We start from the raw sequence: 20,163 nt of genomic DNA, 5'->3' as shown, positions 1-20,163 counted from the left end.
GGACACCATAAATGACTTTCAGAAATTGATAGGAGATATCCAATGGATGCATCAGTGTTAGGCTTAACTACTAATCAATTATAACTATTGCATGACATCTTAAGGGGAGATACTGCTTTAAACTCACTCTGCTAGCTTACAAAAGGAGCCCAAGAGTTTCTGAGAAAAGTTGAACTGACTTTATCCAATGTGAGTGAAAGGGTGAAAACATCAACTTTTTGCTACAAAGTAGACACTTACAGCAGTCCTTCATCAAGGACACAGTGTGACTGAGTGGGTGAACTTTCCAGTGCAACCAGAACAAAATCTTATTCCTTACTTAGTATCTTGTTAAAGGCCATTAAATGAGTAATACAATTATCTGGGATAGGACATAACAAGATATATACCTTTTATATTAATGTAACAAATTAATAACAAATTAATGTATGTTGTGAAACCATTCCAAGTGGAAATTTTATTGGTCACAGTTCTAAATTGTACACATGGGTTCCCTTTAAACTTAGTCCAGCTATTACACAATTGTCTATGGAGTTTTGAAGAAAAGGTTTTTAAGATCCCTCTTAAAAGGACCGACTATTTTTCCAGATGCATCCAAACATAACATTTGTGCTGTATATTCTCCTGACGTAGCTACTAAAAGAATAGTCAGAGCTTCCTTTTAGTCCATTCAGCAGAATGAGCTGTATACAATTATGCTAGCTCTTATTACCCAGGAGATGTAAATATAATATCTGATTCAGCTTATTCAGTAGGTGTGGTATAATGAATTGCCACAATCAAATAAATTTTGTAGCCTCTAATATATTTCAGCTTTTTAAGGAACTTCAGGTGCAAGTGAGAAACCACCCAGGTAAGTATTACCTATTGCATGTCTACTCTCATACAGGATTTCCAGGACCTATTTTTTAATGGAAACTCAAATGCAGATTATCTTCTCTCCATGTCAGCCAACACTCTCCTATTTCAAGCCACCCAAGAATCTCATTGTAAATGTCATCAGGGTGCACAAGCTTTATATTTGTAGTTTGTGATAACAAAAAAAGGAAGCTAGGGGATAGTAAAAGCCTGTACAGCTTGCCTTCCTTTCTACACTCCTACGCTCCTTCCAGGGAAAAATCCTCATGGTTTGAGGCCCAAAGTAATTTGGCAAATGGATGTGACCCATTATAAATCTTTTGGTCATCTGTCTTTTATCCATGATTTCGTGGATACCTTCTCAGGGTTTATTTTTGCAGTACCACCAGCAAAAGATACAGCCTGATTGGTCACTGAATTCCTTACACTGGCTTTTGCAGTTATGGGCATGCCACAAGCAATAAAAACAGATAAAGGAGCTGCATATATTTTCAAACATTTCATACACTTTTGTGTGCATTATCAGATTTCACACATCACTGGCATATCCTTCTATCTTTAAGGACAGGAAATCATGAGAGAAGGAACAGAAATATTAAGACTCTCCTCTAAAAACAAAAGAGAGGATGAGCCACAGGTAACTGTAGAGAACTTGTAAGTTTAACCCTTTATACTATTATTATTATTTTTTTGATGACGATACACTGGCTCCAGCAGTCAGGTTTTATACACTGCCAGAAGGGCAGTGTCTCATTCGAGCAGCTCCTGTATCTTTAGATAATCACCAGGTGACGTGGAAAGAACTGAAGAGTGGTGAATAGAAAGGACCAGATAGGTTACCAGCTTATTAACTCCATAGAAAAAAATCTCCAGGGTCAGAAGTATGTACATGTGAATTCTACCAAAGATTTAAAGAACAGTTATTTCCAAAAGCTTGCAAACTATTTGAAAAATAGGGAAATAAGAAGTCCTACCAAATTTCTTTTTGATATATACCATAGGTATATATGCTGATATAATGCTGATACCTAAACCAGGTAGGGTAAAAACGGAGAAAGAAAATTATAGACCAATGAGTGAATATTGATGCAAAAATCTTAACATATCAGCAAAGAGTTTACATAGTCATCCCAAGGATAATACACCATGATCAAGTAGGATTTATACCAGGAATGCAGGGCTGATTATCTTGATTATCTCAACTGATGCAGAAAAAAAACAAAAACTTTTTGATAAAAGTCAACACTCATTCCTATTATAAATGCTAGAGAGTATAGGAATAAATGAAGTTTTCCTTAAAATAGTCAATAGATGCTAAAACCATCAGCAAGCATCATATGTAATGGAGACAAACTGAAACCATTCCTAGTAAGATGAGTGATGAAACGAAGTTTCCCGCTATCATCGTTAATATTCAAGATTGTATTAGCAGTATTAGCTTTGATAATAAGAGAACAAAAAGAGATTATAGAAATTAGAGTGTGTAATGAGGAAACCAAATTATCACTCTTTGTAGCTGATATGATGGTACACACAGAGAACTAGCATCAATTAATTAATTAAATCAACTAAAATCAACTAAAGAGGATCAACTGAAAAAACTACTAGAAACCATTTATAATTTTAGAAAAGTTGCAAGACACAAAATAAATGCTTCTGGGTACCAGAGGACACAGTTCTAAGCTTCCAATCTTGTGGGTCAGGGAGCTGATCAATGGCTTCCCATCCTGGAGCTTTAGGTATTTGTGGCTTGTCTATTGCACTGAATTTCTCTACCCTAGTTCCAGTGCTCAAAGAAAAAAAAATCACTGTCTGAGTGATTGGAGACTAACAACTGGCCTGCTGTGGCAGTGATTCAGGATAAAGGATACCTGTTATCTAAGAACTTCCATCTTCCTTGAGCCTTTTATTTGAGAGAAAGACCTTTCTTGAATTCCTTCTAAGTTAATTTGGGATGGATATTTGTTTTGTTCTGTTTTTGTGAATTTTTTCACTCCAGAATTCATCTGATTTAGTATTGTTTATAAGGGAATCCTATTTCTTTCTACTATTTTGATAATACTCTCTTGAAGCATTTTATTAATAAGAGTAGACAAGTCTTTCATAATTGATCATAACTTTACTTTGCATCAAGTTATAGTTATTACCATGTTTTTTTGTGAAACTATCTTTCATGTCATTTCTTTTTTTCCCCCTGAGGCCAGACAATTGGTGTTAAGTGACTTGCACCCAGGATCACGCAACAAGGAAGTATAAAGTTGTCTGAGACTAGATTTGAACTCAGGTCCTCCTGACTTCAGGGCTGGTGCTCTATCCACTGCACCACCTAGCTGTCCCCATGTCATTTCTTATAGCATGATAGTAAGTAATCTACCACAACCATATCCTATAATTTGTTTAGAAATTCTTCAATCGATGTGTGTCCCATCACTTTGCAATAAGTTTTCATCACAAAAATAGCTATTATAAATAATATGTGTAAACAATTCATTTTTCTTTTATCTCTCTTAAGTACTGACTTGTGAGTGGTATTACTGTATCAAAAGGATATGCTCTTACTTGAATTCATGTTTTAATGGTTCTTTGGGCATAGTTATAGATTATTGCACAGAATAATTAGATCAGTTCATTACTTCACCAATAATTGATGAATATCTATATTTCTCATTCCCTCTATCATTTGTCACTTGAGATAGGTATGAGGTAGTACCTAGGAGCTATTTTAATTTGCTTTTCTCTAATTAATAGGGATTTAGAGTACTTTTTTTCATATAACTATTGATAGGTTTAATTTATTTTTCTGAAAACTGCCTGTTTATACATAGTCTTTCACCAGTTGTCAATAGGAGAATGACTCACATTTTTTTTTTATAAATTTGATTCAGTTCTCTATATATGTGATAAAATAGGTTTGTAACAAAGAGACCTCACACAAAATATTTTGATATACTTTCATTGTTTATGTTATCTTTTTTAGCAAAAATGTAGTTTCATTAGTTATATATTTTAATTAGGTCTATTTTTGTTTTTCTTTGTCTAAGATCATGATTTCTACTTCAGTCTTTCATATACTTCAGTTGTGTCATAATATATTCTGCTAAAACTTTTTAATTTAATACTGTGTGCACTTCTGTTTCAATGCCTCATGCATAATATATTATTTACTTTTGGTTTTTAATCCATTCTGCTTTTCACTTCTGTTTTATGAAGGTGCTCATCACTTTGAAATCAAAAGTTAATATTATTATTAACAGTGTACTTCTCTCCATCCTGTCTTCTTCTTTCTCCTTTTCTACTTTTTTTTTAATCCAATCTCTCCTTAGAGATTGGCGGTTTTGCTTCTATCACCTTCCTTCCCTTTTATAACCCTCTTTTCTCTCTTTTATCCCTTACCTTTCTTATTCTATGTTATCAGTGAAATTGTTAGAATTTTTTTTAGCATTTTCTTTTCCTCCAATTACATGTAAAAAAAAATAATGCTTGTTTTTTAAATTTTGAGTTCCAAATTGTCTCCCTCCCTTTCCATCCTTTTTACTAAGAAAGAAAACAGTTTAACATAGGCTATACCTATGTAGTCTCACAAACATATTTTCGTATTTCATTTGTTATTAAAAAAAAAAATAGATCCAAGAGAGAGAATCTGAAATTCAATGTTTTAAAAAGAAATGCAAAAAAAAAATTACATGTAACTGTGGAAAATAAAAATATTAAAACATAATTATATCTTTTAAAATAAAAATTAAATTAAATTAAATGCTTTTAAAAAGTGTTTTGCTTCTGTCTTCTATCTCCCCCATCTTCCTTCTCTTCTATCAGTCCCAAGTCCTTTTTTTATCTCTTGTATCTCCTTTCCCTCTGCCTGCTTTTCTGTAGCATAAAATAGAGTTCTGTATCCAACTTAGTGTGCATGTTATTCACTCTTTTAGCAGTTCCAATGAGAGTAAGGCTTTAGTGTTTCCCTTGCTCATCTTCTCCTTCACTGCAAAAGCTTTGTGAGATAATTTATCCCATTCTTCCCTTCTTTTTCCACTTCTCTCAGTGAATTCTCCTTTTGCACTCCTTAATTTTATATTTTTTTAGGTATCATTACATTATATTCAATTTATATTCATGACCTCTGTCTATCTTATTTCAAAGTTTCCTATTAAGAAAATTCTTAAAAGTTACAAATATCATATTCCTAGTAAGGAATGTACATAGTTTAACCCTATTGAACCAATTTCTATTTCCTGTTTACCTTTTTCAAATGATTCTCTTGAGTCCTGAATTTGAAAGTAAAATTTTCTATTCAGCTCTTTACTTTTTATCAGAATTGCTTGTAAGTTTTCTATTTCATTGAATATCCTTTTTCTTCCAAACTGAAGGATTATAGTCAGTTTTGCTCAGTAGATGATTTTTGGTTGTAATGTTGGTATCTTTGCCTTTTGGAATATGATATTTCAAACGTTATGATACTTTTTAAAGCAGAAGCTGTCAATTTTTTTGTTATCCTTACTGTGGTTCCACAATACTTGAATTGTTTATTTTTGGTTGTTTGAAACATGTTTTCCTTAATTTGGGAGGTCTAGCATTTGGCTATAATATTCCTTAGAGTTTTATTTGGGGATCTCTTTAAAGTGTTGGAGGTGTTTAAATCCCTTTTATCCTCTGGTCCTAGGATATCAGGGAAGTTTTGTTTGATATTTTCTTGAAAGATGATTTCTAGGCTCTTTTTAAAAAGTCATAGCTTTCAAGTATTTCAAAAAAAATATAAGTTATCTCTCTTCAAACTTTTTCCAGGTCAGTTATTTTTCCAATTAGAAATTTCAGATTTTATTCTGTTTTTTAATCTTTTGATTTTGTGGGGGTTTTTTTGATATCTTATAAAATCATCAATTTCCACTTCCTCAATTCTAATTCTAAGGAATTATTTTCTTTGGTGAGCTGTTTTATCTCCTTTTTTTTTCCCATTTGGCTAATTCTGATTTTTTTTTTTTACAAATTATTTCTCTTAGTGATTTTTGCTGTATATATTTCAATTTGTTCAATTCTGCTTCTTAAGACATTCTTCTCCTCATTGGATTCATGTGCCTCTTTTTTATGTGACATTCTGTTTTTAAGGTCTTATTTCTTTAGTATTTTTGTGCCTCTTTAAAGAAACTATTAACTCCTTTTTATGATATTTCTTACATTGCTCATTTCTCTTCTCAATTTTTTTCCTCTCTCTTGATTTTGAAAATCCTTTTCTTAGCACCTCCATATCGTAAGATTAATTCATATTTTTCTCAGAGATTTAGGATGTAAGAGCTTTGACTTTGGTGTCTTCTTCTTGGAATATAGTTTGATCTTTCTTGTTACCATAATAACTTTCTCTGGTCAGAATTTTTTTCAGTTGTTTGCTCATTTCCCCAACCATTTTCTTGACTTTTAACTCTTTGCTTGCAAGATGGAGGTCTCAAAATTCAGGGGTTTTGTGCACAAAACTTTAGAGACCTGTAAGTTCTTCCAGGCTCATATTATGCAAGAAAAGATGTATTTACTATTCTCCTGTATTGTGCTCTGATGTGTGAATGACATTGAGCACTCATTTCTGTCCTAGAACTGTGACTAGTGCAAATACTCTTCCCAGCAATGGAACTTCTACCCAGATTAAAGTAATGAAAAGTACAACAAAGTCTTATCTCTGGTGCCAGAAAAGGAATGCCTGTGATCTCTTTCTGACCACTTGTTCTAATCCTTTATCATCTGTGAGCTGAAAGCTCTGAAAGTAGTCACTACCATTGCATGATTCATTCCCAAGCCTCCCTGCTGGTTTGCTGGGCCTTTTCTGCACAGATACCACCGGCATTGAATTCAAACCCTTGTGCAACAGACCTTTCCTGCCAACCTTCTAAGTTGTCTTGGGCTGGAAATTTTTTTATCCCATCCATCTGTGGGTTCTGACATTTCAGAATTTGTTCTGAAGAATTATTTAAAAATATGAGGAATATTAGGGAGAGCTCAGAGTTGTCCCTTTTTTTTTTTTCTACCACCTCCCAGTTTACTTTTTAACATCATCCCAATTTAATCCACTCATTGCTCCCTTATTTTTCTATGTAACTACCCTAATATTGATAGAGTTATTAGGTACTTTTTCTGTTTTTAGATACCCTTAAAGGTAACTGTTTTAACCTTATCAAATCTCTTATGACTCCCCTTAATATTTATGTTTTTATGGTTCTCTTGAATTTGATTGCTATTTTCCATACAGTTCTGGTCTTTTCATCAAGAATGTTTCTAAACCTTTATTTCAATAAATATCCTCCCATAACTACTCCAAAGGATTATAGCCTGTCTTTCTGGCTAGGTTATTTTGATTTTAATCCTAATTCTTTTGCCTTTTGGAATATATTTCAAAATATCCTATAGTAACTGTCAAGGCATGTGTGATCCTTACCATAAAACTCAACAATATTTGAATAACTTTATTTGCAATATTTTTTCTTGACCTGGAAACTATTATATACTTATAAAGTTTTTGTGACTTTTTAATTTTGTGATGTCTTTCAGGAGGTGATTGGTGGATTCTTTCTATTTCTCTTTTACTCCTGGTTTTCTCACTTTTTTTGATCATGGCTGTCAGGTAGTCTAAAATGCATGGCTCTAAAGAAAGGAGCTTTCATTTATGATATTCTGAAAGTCACCATGGCAAATTTGCATGTTATGCTGGGAAGGGATGATGAGAGACAGAAATAAAACTTTAGTGGAACTGAGGACTTGAGATCCCTGATGAAGAGAAAAAAAGTCAAGAAAAAAAGATTACAACCTGAGACCTGTTTCATGCAAATCTGTATGAAGACACATATTATTGCTCTCAGTAGTCTGCAATATGTAATTAGTGAGTACTGAAGAGAAATAAAGGTAAAAAAGTCATTAAGAAACTATATATAATAGAAAAAATATGTTTATCATATAGTGAGATGAGTTTGCAGACAGAAAACTCCAATAGAAGGGAGAAAGTAATTATATCTTCCAAAATTTTGGATTTCTTTGACTAACTTTTGGAAGGACATGAATAATAGCTGCAATGAATTAGTAAGAATACACTATAAACTGCATTATTAGCAACACATTTCCTAATTGGTGCAATGGCAGGTATATATATATATATATATATATATATATACACACACACACCTTGAGCAAAGAAAGCTACTATAGTGACTGGGAAGATCAAAATACCAACAGAAAAGGACAAACTGTCCACAGAGGAAATCTCTAAGAGTGATATGAATTATTCTCATATAGTATTGCCAAAGATTCAGAAGCATAGAGGAAATGAGGAAAAGGAGAATGAGAACAGAACAAAAATATGTTTGATCAGGTAGAGGTGGTGTAAAAGATGAGGTTGGCCAAAAATGAGATATTACCAAGAAATGTGAAAGGAAATAAAATGCTTTTATAAATATGTCCTAGGGTAAAATAAGATGGTATATGAATGATCATTTGGAACTGATTTGGATCATCTCATTGTTGAAGAGAGCCATGTCCATCAGAACTGATTATCATGTAATATTGTTGTTGAAGTGCTCATTTCACTTAACTTCAGTTCATGTATGTCTCTCCAAACCTCTCTGTATTCATCCTGCTAGTCATTTCTTATAGAACAATGATATGCCATAACATTCAGATACCACAATTTATTCAGTCATTCTCCAATTGATGGACATTTCTTCAATTTCCAGTTTCTAACCATTCCAAAAAGGGATGCCACAAACATTTTTGCACATATGGATCCCTTTCCCTTCTTTAATATCCCTTTGGGATATAAGCCCAGTAGTAACACTGCTGGATCAAAGGATATGCACAGTTTGATAACTATTTGAGTATAGTTCCAAATTGCTCTTCAGAAAGGTTGGATCAATTCACAACTCCACCAATAATGTATCAGTGTCCCAGTTTTCCCACAACCCCTCCAACATTTGTCATTATTTTTTCCTGTCATCTTAGCCAATCTGATAGGTGTGTAGTGGTATCGCAGATTGTCTTAATTTGCATTTCTCTGATCAACAATTTGGAACCCCTTTTCATCTGACTAGAAAGAGTTTCAATTTCTTCATTTGAAAATTGTCTGTTCATATTCTTTGACCATTTATCAATTGGAGAATGGCTTGATTTCTTATATATTAGAGTCAATTCTCTATATATTTTGGAGATGAGGCCTTTATCAGAACCTTTAGCTGTAAAAATATTTTTTCACTTTATTGCTTCCTTTGTAATCCTGTCTGTACTAGTTTTATTTGTACAAAAGCTTTTTAACTTAATATAATTAATTTTTTTCTATTTTGTGATCAATAATGATCTCCAATTCTTCTTTAGTCACAAATTCCTTCCTCCTTCACAGGTCTGAGAGGTAAACTATCCTGGTTCTTCTGATTTATTTATAATTTCTGATTTATTTATAATCTCATTCTTTAAGCCTAAAATATGAACCTATTTTGATCTTACCTTGGTGTATAGTGTTAAAAATGGGTCAGTGGATTGGGCATCATATTAACAATAACATTGAAAAAGGGTAAGATATTGAACTTAACTCCTTAAAATACCCTTTCACAAGAAAAGAGTTCCATGAAGGCATATGACTTTGTGTGTCTCTAATCTACATAAATGAATTGTTAATATATTTAAAAGCTTTTATTTCTTTTTCTATCTGCTTTCTTTTTGAAAACTGGCAAAATGACCTTTATCATTGACATTCTAAAGAATAGCAACTTGGCGGAAACTAAGGATATGTTGACATGACTATTAAAAATAAACAAAGTGAGAGACAATCACTGTTTTGTGATTAAAAAGCCATAAAAATTAAAACCTATTTTACCCTACTTTTTTTTCTTTACATAATTATATAAACCAATCAATTAATAATAATCTACTCTGTACCAAGCACTGCCCTAAATACTTGGGAATGCAAAAAGAACTAAAAGACAATCACTGAGCTCCTCTAAAGAACTCAAATCTAATGAGGGAGTCAAAATGCAAACAAATATATTTAAAAACTCTCTATTTAGGATAAATAGGAAATAATTAACAGAGGGAATGCCCTAGAATTAAGAAAGGAAAAACTTCTTGTAGGACATTCTTTATTAGTTGGGATTTAAAGGAAACCAAGGAAGCCAGAAGGGGAAGATAAGGAAGGAGGGCACTCTAGGCTTGGGGGAATGGGGTATTAACCCATGAGAAAATGCAAAGATTTGAGCAATAGAGTGTCTTGTTGGTGGAACAAGTATCATTAGATCAGAGAATATCTGCTGTTGAGGAAGATATGGGCAGCTTAGAACTTGTGTACTAAATTTTTATTATGACTTCAGTACTAGATAATTTGCATGTTTCAGAGCTTTAATCCCATTTTTGGTGGAAAATTATGACTAAATATAATATTTCATATCTTCATTCCATTTCTCTGTAAGGTTAAAAAGGGCAGAGAATTGGGTGAGTAGCATATAAGGGGCCACTAATACCTTCTTAAAAGTAAATGGTATTTAATTTTAAAAATTTTTTAGCCTTTGTATCCAGTGCATAGTCTTTTACAACATAGATTATTGCTAAAGTTTGTGGAATTGCTACTTAAAATTAAAGAAAAAATCTTGAATAAGAAAATTTTGGCCAGGAGATTCATAGGATCCTACATTCACTCAGTCTATCAGTATGAATATTTCCTCCTTTTCTTATGAAAATATATAGAAAAATGTTGCCTCTATGTGTTGTCTCCATGTGTTCTCTTCTCTTCTCTTATTCCTCAGCTATGGGCAACATAGGTTATAACTCAACTGAAAATAATTTCTAAAAAGTTATCAGTAACCTCTTAGTTTTCAATCTGATGGACTTGTTTCTTCTGTTTTGGTTCTTTTTTGCCTCCTCTTCTAGATTTGATATGGTTTATCGTCCTTTACTTCTGTATAATCTCTTTTCTCTGTCTCCGAGTCTCTGTCTCTCCCTTTCTCTCTATCTCTCTAAATTCTGTCTCTCTGTATATCTATGTCTCTCTGTCTCTTCCTTTTTCTCTTTTTCTCTCTCCTCACTAGTCTCTTGATTTCTTGATTCTCTTTCTTCCTGTCTGATCATTCCATATCAATTTCTTTTGAAACCCAGATTATTTCCCCTAATTAGCTCTGTCTTGGTTCCTCTTGTCTTTTTATAATTTCTCTCTTGATAATTTCACCAGTTCATGTCTATGAATTTGATTCTCATCGTTGTAGATTACATCTGAATGTCTATTGATGTCTTATATTTAAAACCACCTACTTAACTCATATTTTAAATAGGATGTCAAGAAACTCCACTATTCCCCTGTTATGCCCCTGCACAAAAAAAAAAAAAAAATAACACTTTTTGTATGACTTTTAAAGTCCTTTACTTTTGATTTCCAGCCAATGTTCCACTGTTTATGATACATGGCTCAGTCAATTATTTTGTGATTCAGCCAAATTGGTCTATGTGATGTCACATTTTCAGAATCTTTTATGTCCTATCTCTGTATCTTTGAATAAGAAGTCACATGCCAGAACTATGACTCACAGAATTCCTAATTTCCTTCAAGGCTCAATTCAACTATCAATTCCTATAGGAAGATGATCTAGATCTCCCAGTTCTAGTGTCTTCAATTCTTTCAAATGTATTCTCCCTACTTTGTAAATATTGTGATTTTGATATTTTGTGTATGTGCCATTTCTTCTCTAAAGACTTTTAATGGCAGGGATATTTCCCTTTTTGTCTTTGTATCCCTGGCACAGGACCCACTATTCCACATAATTATGCTCTTAATACATGTTTGTTTGACAGTTTAATAAAAGTATAATTTAAAAATAAAATACCTAAAAAAGAAAAAAATGACCTAAAATAATTTTCTTTTTTTTTAATAGCCTTTTATTTACAAGTTATATGTATGGGTAATTTTACAGAATTGACAATTGCCAAACCTTTTGTTCCAATTTTTCCCCTCCTTTCCCCCACCCCCTCCCCTAAATGGCAGGATGACCTGTAGATGTTAAATATATTAAAGTATAAATTAGATACACAATAAATATACATGATCAAACCATTATTTTGCTGTACAAAAAGAATCGGACTCTGAAATATTGTACAATTAGCCTGTGAAGGAAATCCAAAATGCTGGCAGGCAAAAATATAGGGATTGGGAATTTAATGTAATGGTTCTTAATCATCTCCCAGAGTTCTTTCACTGGGCATAGCTGATTCAGTTCATTATTGCTCCATTAGAACTGGTTTGGTTCATCTCATTGCTGAAGACGGCCAGGTCCATCAGAATTGATCATCATGTGGTATTGTTGTTAAAGTATATAATGGCTCTACTCATTTCACTCAGCATCAATTTGTGTAGGTCTCTCCAGGCCTTTCTGAAATCAGCCTGTTGGTCATTTCTTACAGAACAATAATATTTCATAATATTCATATACCACAATTTATTCAGCCATTCTCCAATTGATGGGCATCTACTCAGTTTCCAGTTTCTGGCCACTACAAAGAGGGCTGCCACAAACATTCATGCACATACAGGTCCCTTTCCCTTCTTTATGATCTCTTTGGGATATAAGCCCAGTATCACACTTTGATAACTTTTTGAGCATAGTTCCCAATTGCTCTCCAGAATGGTTGGATGTATTCACAATTCCACTAACAATGTATTAGTGTCCCTGTTTTCCCTCATCCCCTTCAACATTCCGCATTATCTTTCCCTGTCATTCTAAGCAGTCTGACAGGTGTGTAGTGGTATCTCAGAATTGTCTTAATTTGCATTTCTCTGATTGATAATGACTTGGAGAATCGTGTCATATGACTAGAAATAGTTTCAATTTCTTCGTCTAAGAATTGTCTGTTCATCTCCTTTGACCATGTATTAATTGGAAAATGGCTTGGTTTCTTATAAATTAGAGTCAAATCTCTATATATTTTGGAAATGAGGCCTTTATCAGAACCTTTGACTATAAAAATATTTTCCCAGTTTATTGCTTCCCTTCTAATTTTGTTTGCATTAGTTTTGTTTGTAAAAACAACTTTTCAGTTTGATATAGTCAAAATTTTCTATGTTGTAATCAGTAATGATCTTCTCTGGTCATAAATTCCTTCCTCTTCCACAGGTCTGAGAGGTAAACTATTCTGTGTTCCTCTAATTTATTTATAATTTCATTCTTTATGTTTAGGTCTTGAACCCATTTTGACCTTATCTTACTGTACAGTGTTAAGTGTGGTTGATGCCTAATTTCTGCCATACTACTTTTGAATTTTCCCAGCAATTTTTATCAAACAGTAAGTTCTTATCTCAAAATCTGGGGTCTTTGGGGTTGTCAAACACTAGGTTGCTATAGTTATTGATTGTTTTGCCCTTTGAACCTAACCTATGACTTCCAGGCCAAGATGGCGGAGAGGAAATACACTGCTGTGTAACCTCCGTGTTTTTCTCTCACTATTCATTTCATTTCATGCCTCTGAATTAATGCTCGACTGAAAAAAAAAATACAATTACTTACCAAGAGAAACCATCCTTGAGACTCGTCAAGAAAGGTCTGTTTTTGCGCGAGGGCGGGGACGGTATTTGGAAGCAGTCTGCGGGCAGCAGCTGCAGCGAGAGCACAGATAGCAGCTCAGAACCGGGTAGAGCGGAGAGGGGGTGGGGCGTGATCGCAGCCGTCTCTGCGGGGAGAGCTTTGCTACAGGATTAGATAATTTGCTCCGGCAGCGAGTCAGCAGCCCAGCAGAGAAGCTAAAGACACCGGGGGTGAAGAATACAACCCCAAACAGCTGGAGTCTCTCGGGACCTGGCCACCCCTCCCCCACAGTGTCTCAGCCCGCTCGGATCTCAGAGCGCTCGGATCTCAGCGCGCAGGCGCCATAGCACAGTAGGACCCGTGCCTCACGAATACCCTGCCCCTCCCCCAAAGAAAGCAGCCTCCATTCAAGGGGTTTTTTTTCCTTCTGTTTCTTTGATAGTTTGTCTTTGATAAATAGACAGAATGAGCAAGAAACTGAAAAAGAATTTAACCCTGGACAGCTTTTATACAGATAAAGAGCAGACTCCAAATCCTGAGGAGACTAAAAACAAACAGTCCCCAGGTGAATCCCCAAAGGAGGAGATCATATGTTCCTCAGCACAGATGAATCTCATGGAGGAAATTAAAAAGGCTCTCACAAGGGAGCTAGAAGAAAAATGGGAAAACGAGAGGGAGGCTCTGCAAAAGGGGAAGGAGGCTTGGCAAAAGGAGAAGGAGGCTTTGCAAAAGGAGAGGGAGACTTGGCAAAAAGAGAGGGAGGCTCTGCAAAAGGAGAGGGAGGCTTGGCAAAAGAGCCTGGAGAAGTCAGTTAAAGAGAGAGTGGATAAAGAAACCAAATCCTTGAAAAATAGGATTGGTGAACTGGAAAACAAAATTGGCGAAATGGAAAAAAATTCCACAGAACAAAAGAACTCAATTGGACAATTAGAAAAAGATCTTAAAAAAGTGAGTGAAGAAAATACCTCACTGAAAATCAGGGTCGAACAATTGGAATTGAATGACTCGAGGAGACAAGAAGAATCAGTCAAGCAAATCCAAAAAAATCAAACAATGGAAAAGAATGTGAAATACCTTCTGGGGAAGACAACAGACCTGGAAAACAGATCCAGGAGAGACAACCTGAGAATCATCGGACTTCCAGAAAAGTATGATGAAAAAAAGAGCCTGGACACTATTTTCCAGGAAATTATCAAAGAGAACTGCCCAGAAGTCATAGAAACAGAAGGTAAAATAGACATTGAAAGAATTCATCGATCCCCTACTGAAAGGGATCCTAAAATCAAAACACCAAGGAATATAATGGCCAAATGCCAGAACCCTCAGGTGAAGGAAAAAATACTGCAAGCGGCTAGAAAAACCCAATTCAAGTATCAAGGAGCCACAATAAGGATCACCCAGGATCTGGCAGCATCCACATTAAAGGATCGAAGGGCCTGGAATATGATATTCCGAAAGGCTAAGGAACTTGGTATGCAACCAAAAATAACTTACCCAGCAAGATTGAGCATCTATTTCCAGGGAAGAAGATGGACATTCAACGAAGTAAGCGAATTTCATCTATTTCTGATGACAAAGCTAGAACTTAACAAAAAATTTGATGTACAAGCACAGAACTCAAGAGAAATCTAAAAAGGTAAAGATTAATCTTGGGAACTATATTTCGGCTATAAAGATGTATAAAGAATACATGTATACCTTGTTCTAGAAACTAGATGTGGAAAGGACATTGTACCAGAAAAAAGGGAAAGTGGGGGTACTACATTTCATGAAGGGGCAAAGAAAACCTAGTATATCTGAGAGAAAGAATGGAGAGGGATGATTATAGTGAGTATTTTACTGCTTTCAGAATTGGCATTAAGAGAAGAATTTTAGACATATTCACTCTATGGTGAAACTTCTCCCACCTCATTGAAAAGTGAGAAGGGAAAAGTGAAAAATGAAGGAATAAGCTAAGTGGAAGGGAATACGGTAACTGGGAGGGAAAGGGGCAAGTTGGGGGGGGGAACTCTAAGGGGGGGAGGGATACTAAAAAAGGGAGGGCTGTGAGAAGCAAGTGGTGCTCACAAGCTTAATACTGGGAAGGGGGGTAAGGGAGTAAGAAGGGAGAAAAGCATAAACCGGGGTTAACAAGATGGCAGGTAATACAGAATTGGTCATTTTAACCATAAATGTGAACGGGGTAAACTCCTCTATAAAGAGGAAGCGGTTAGCAGAATGGATTAAAAGCCAGAATCCTACAATATGTTGTATACAGGAAACACACCTGAAGCAGGGAGATACATGCAGGTTAAAGGTAAAAGGTTGGAGCAAAATCTACTATGCTTCAGGTGAAGTCAAAAAAGCAGGGGTAGCCATCCTGATCTCAGATCAAGCTAAAGCAAAAATTGATCTAATTAAAAGAGATAAGGAAGGGCACTATATCTTGCTAAAGGGTAGAATGAATAATGAAGAAGTATCTATATTAAACATATATGCACCAAGTAGTGTAGCATCTAAATTCTTAAAAGAGAAATTAAGAGAGCTGCAAGAAGAAATAGACAGTAAAACTATAATAGTGGAAGATCTCAACCTTGCACTCTCAGAATTAGATAAATCAAACCACAAAATAAATAAGAAAGAAGTCAAAGAGATAAATAGAATACTAGAAAAATTAGATATGATAGATCTCTGGAGAAAATGTAATGGGGACAGAAAGGAGTACACCTTCTTTTCAGCAGTTCATGGAACTTATACAAAAATTGACCATATATTAGGACATAAAAACCTCAAACTCAAATGCAGTAAGGCAGAAATAGTGAATGCATCCTTTTCAGACCATGATGCATTGAAAATTACATTCAATAAAAAGCCACAGGAAAGTAGACCAAAAAATAATTGGAAACTAAATAATCTCATACTAAAGAATGATTGGGTGAAACAGCAAATTATAGACATAATTAATAACTTCATCCAAGAAAACGATAATAATGAGACATCATACCAAAATGTATGGGATGCAGCCAAAACGGTAATAAGGGGAAATCTCATATCTCTAGAGGCCTATTTGTATAAAATAGAGAAAGAGAAGGTCAATGAATTGGGCTTGCAACTAAAAATGCTAGAAAAGGAACAAATTAAAAACCCCCAATCAAACACTAAACTTGAAATTCAAAAAATAAAAGGAGAGATCAATAAAATTGAAAGTAAAAAAACTATTGAATTAATTAATAAAACTAAGAGTTGGTTCTATGAAAAAACCAACAAAATAGACAAACCCTTAGTAAATCTGATTAAAAAAAGGAAAGAGGAAAATCAAATTGTTAGTCTTAAAAATGAAAAGGGAGAACTCACCACTAACGAAGAGGAAATTAGAGCAATAATTAGGAGTTACTTTGCCCAACTTTACGCCAATAAATTCGACAACTTAAATGAAATAGAAGAATACCTCCAAAAATATAACTTGCCTAAACTAACAGAGGAAGAAGTAAATATCCTAAATACTCCTATCTCAGAAAAAGAAATAGAACAAACTATTAATCAACTCCCTAAGAAAAAAACCCCAGGACCAGATGGATTTACATCTGAATTCTATCAAACATTTAAAGATCAATTAACTCCAATGCTAAATAAACTATTTGAAGAAGTAGGGATTGAAGGAGTCCTACCAAACTCCTTTTATGACACAGACATGGTAGTGATACCTAAACCAGGTAGGCTGAAAACAGAGAAAGAAAATTATAGACCAATCTCCCTAATGAATATTGATGCTAAAATCTTAAATAAAATATTAGCAAAAAGATTACAGAAAATCGTCACCAGGATAATACACTATGACCAAGTAGGATTTATACCAGGAATGCAGGGCTGGTTCAATATTAGGAAAACTATTAACATAATTGACTAAATCAACAACCAACCAAACAAAAACCATATGATCATCTCAATAGATGCAGAAAAAACATTTGATAAAATCCAACAGCCATTCCTAATAAAAACACTTGAGAGCATAGGAATAAAAGGACTTTTCCTTAAAATAGTTAGGGGCATATATTTTAAACCTTCAGTAAGCATCATATGCAATGGGGAAAAACTAGAACCTTTCCCAGTAAGATCTGGAGTGAAATAAGGCTGCCCACTATCACCATTATTATTCAATATTGTATTAGAAACACTAGCCTCTGCAATAAGAGTCGAGAAAGAGATTAAAGGAATTAGAGTAGGCAATGAGGAAACCAAACTATCACTCTTTGCAGATGATATGATGGTATACCTAGAAAACCCTAGAGATTCTACTAAAAAGCTATTAGAAATAATTCATAATTTTAGCAAAGTAGCTGGCTACAAAATAAATCCCCATAAATCCTCAGCATTCTTATACACCACCAACAAAATCCAAGAGCAAGAGATACAAAGAGAAATTCCATTCAAAATAACTGTTGATAGCATAAAATATTTGGGAATCTACCTACCAAAGGAAAGTCAGGAATTATATGAGCAAAATTACAAAAAAGTTTTCACACAAATAAAGTCAGACTTAAATAATTGGAAAAATATTAAGTGCTCTTGGATAGGCCGAGCAAATATAATAAAGATGACAATACTCCCTAAACTAATCTATTTATTTAGTGCTATACCAATCAGACTTCCAAGAAAATATTTTAATGATTTAGAAAAAATAACAACAAAATTCATATGGAACAATAAAAAGTCGAGAATCTCAAGGGAATTAATGAAAAAAAAATCAAATGAAGGTGGCCTAGCTGTACCTGATCTAAAATTATATTATAAAGCAGCAGTCACCAAAACCATTTGGTATTGGCTCAGAAATAGATTAGTTGATCAGTGGAAAAGGTGAGGTTCACAAGACAGAATATTCAACTATAGCAATCTTGTGTTTGACAAACCCAAAGATTCTAAATTTTGGGATAAGATTTCATTATTTGATAAAAACTGCTGGGATAACTGGAAATTAGTATGGTAGAAATTAGGCAAGGACCCACACTTAACACCAAATACCAAGATAAGATCAAAATGGGTCCATGACCTAGGCATAAAGAACAAGATTATAAATAAATTAGAGGAACATAGGATAGTTTATCTCTCAGACTTGTGGAGGAGAAAGAAATTTGTGACCAAAGATGAACTAGAGACCATTACCGATCACAAAATAGAAAATTTTGATTATATCAAATTAAAAAGCCTTTGTACAAATAGAATGAATGCAAACAAGATTAGTAGGGAAGCAACAAACTGGGAAAACATCTTTACAATTAAAGGTTCTGATAAAGGCCTCATTTCCAAAATATATAGAGAACTGACTCAAATTTATAAAAAATCAAGCCATTCTCCAATTGATAAATGGTCAAAGGATATGAACAGACAATTTTCAGATGAAGAAATTGAAACTATTACCACTCACATGAAAGAGTGTTCCAAATCACTATTGATCAGAGAAATGCAAATTAAGACAACTCTGAGATATCACTACACACCTGTCAGATTGGCTAAGATGACAGGAAAAAATAATGATGAATGTTGGAGGGGATGCGGGAAAACGGGGACACTGATGCATTGTTGGTGGAGTTGTGAACGAATCCAGCCATTCTGGAGAGCAATCTGGAATTATGCCCAAAAAGTTATCAAACTGTGCATACCCTTTGATCCAGCAGTGTTTCTATTGGGCTTATACCCCAAAGAGATACTAAAAAAGGGAAAGGGCCCTATATGTGCCAAAATGTTTGTAGCAGCCCTGTTTGTAGTGGCTAGAAACTGGAAAATGAATGGATGCCCATCAATTGGAGAATGGCTGGGTAAATTGTGGTATATGAATGTTATGGAATATTATTGCTCTGTAAGGAATGACCAGCAGGATGAATACAGAGAGGCTTGGAGAGACCTACATGGACTGATGCTAAGTGAAATGAGCAGAAACAGGAGATCATTATACACTTCAACAACGATATTGTATGAGGATGTATTCTGATGGAAGTGGATTTCTCTGACAAAGAGACTTAACTGAGTTTCATTGGATAAATGATGGACAGAAACAGCTACACCCAAAGAAGGAACACTGGGAAATGAATGTGAACTATTTGATTTTTTATTTTCTTCCTGAGTTATTTTTACCTTCTGAATCCAATTCTCCCTGTGCAGCGGGAGAACTGTTCGGTTCTGCAAATATGTATTGTATCTAGGATATACTGCAACATATTTAACATATATAAAACTGCTTGCCATCTTGGGGGGGGGGGGAGGGAGAGCGAAACATAAGTGATTGCAAGGGATAATGCTGTGTAAAAATTATCCTGGCATGGATTCTGTCAATACAAAGTTATTATTAAATAAAATAAAATTAAAAAAAAAAAAAAAAAAACACTAAAGCCAAAAAAAAAAAAAAAAAAAAAAAAAAAAGAACCTAACCTATTCCACTGATCAACTAATCTATTCCTTAGCCAATACCAAATTGTTTTGGTAACTGCTGCTCTATAATATAATTTTAGATCTGGTAGCTAAGCCACCTTCATTTGATTTTTTTTTCATTAATTCCCTTCAAATTCTTGACCTTTTGTTTTTCCATATGAACTTTGTTGTTATTGTTTCTAGGTCATTAAGATAATTTTTTGGGAGTCTGATTGGTATAGCGCTAAACAAATAGATTAGTTTGGGTAGTATTGTGATATTTATTATATTTGCTCGTCCCATCCAAGAGCATTTAATATTTTTTCTTCCAATTGGTTAGATCAGACTTAATTTGTGTGAAAAGTGTTTTGTAGTTTTGCTCATAAAATTTCTGATTTCCTCT

The sequence above is a fragment of the Antechinus flavipes genome, chromosome 3, assembly GCF_016432865.1.
Source record: "Antechinus flavipes isolate AdamAnt ecotype Samford, QLD, Australia chromosome 3, AdamAnt_v2, whole genome shotgun sequence".
In the NCBI taxonomy this organism is placed as follows: Eukaryota; Metazoa; Chordata; class Mammalia; order Dasyuromorphia; family Dasyuridae; genus Antechinus; species Antechinus flavipes.
Note: the sequence above shows the minus strand (reverse complement) of the source record.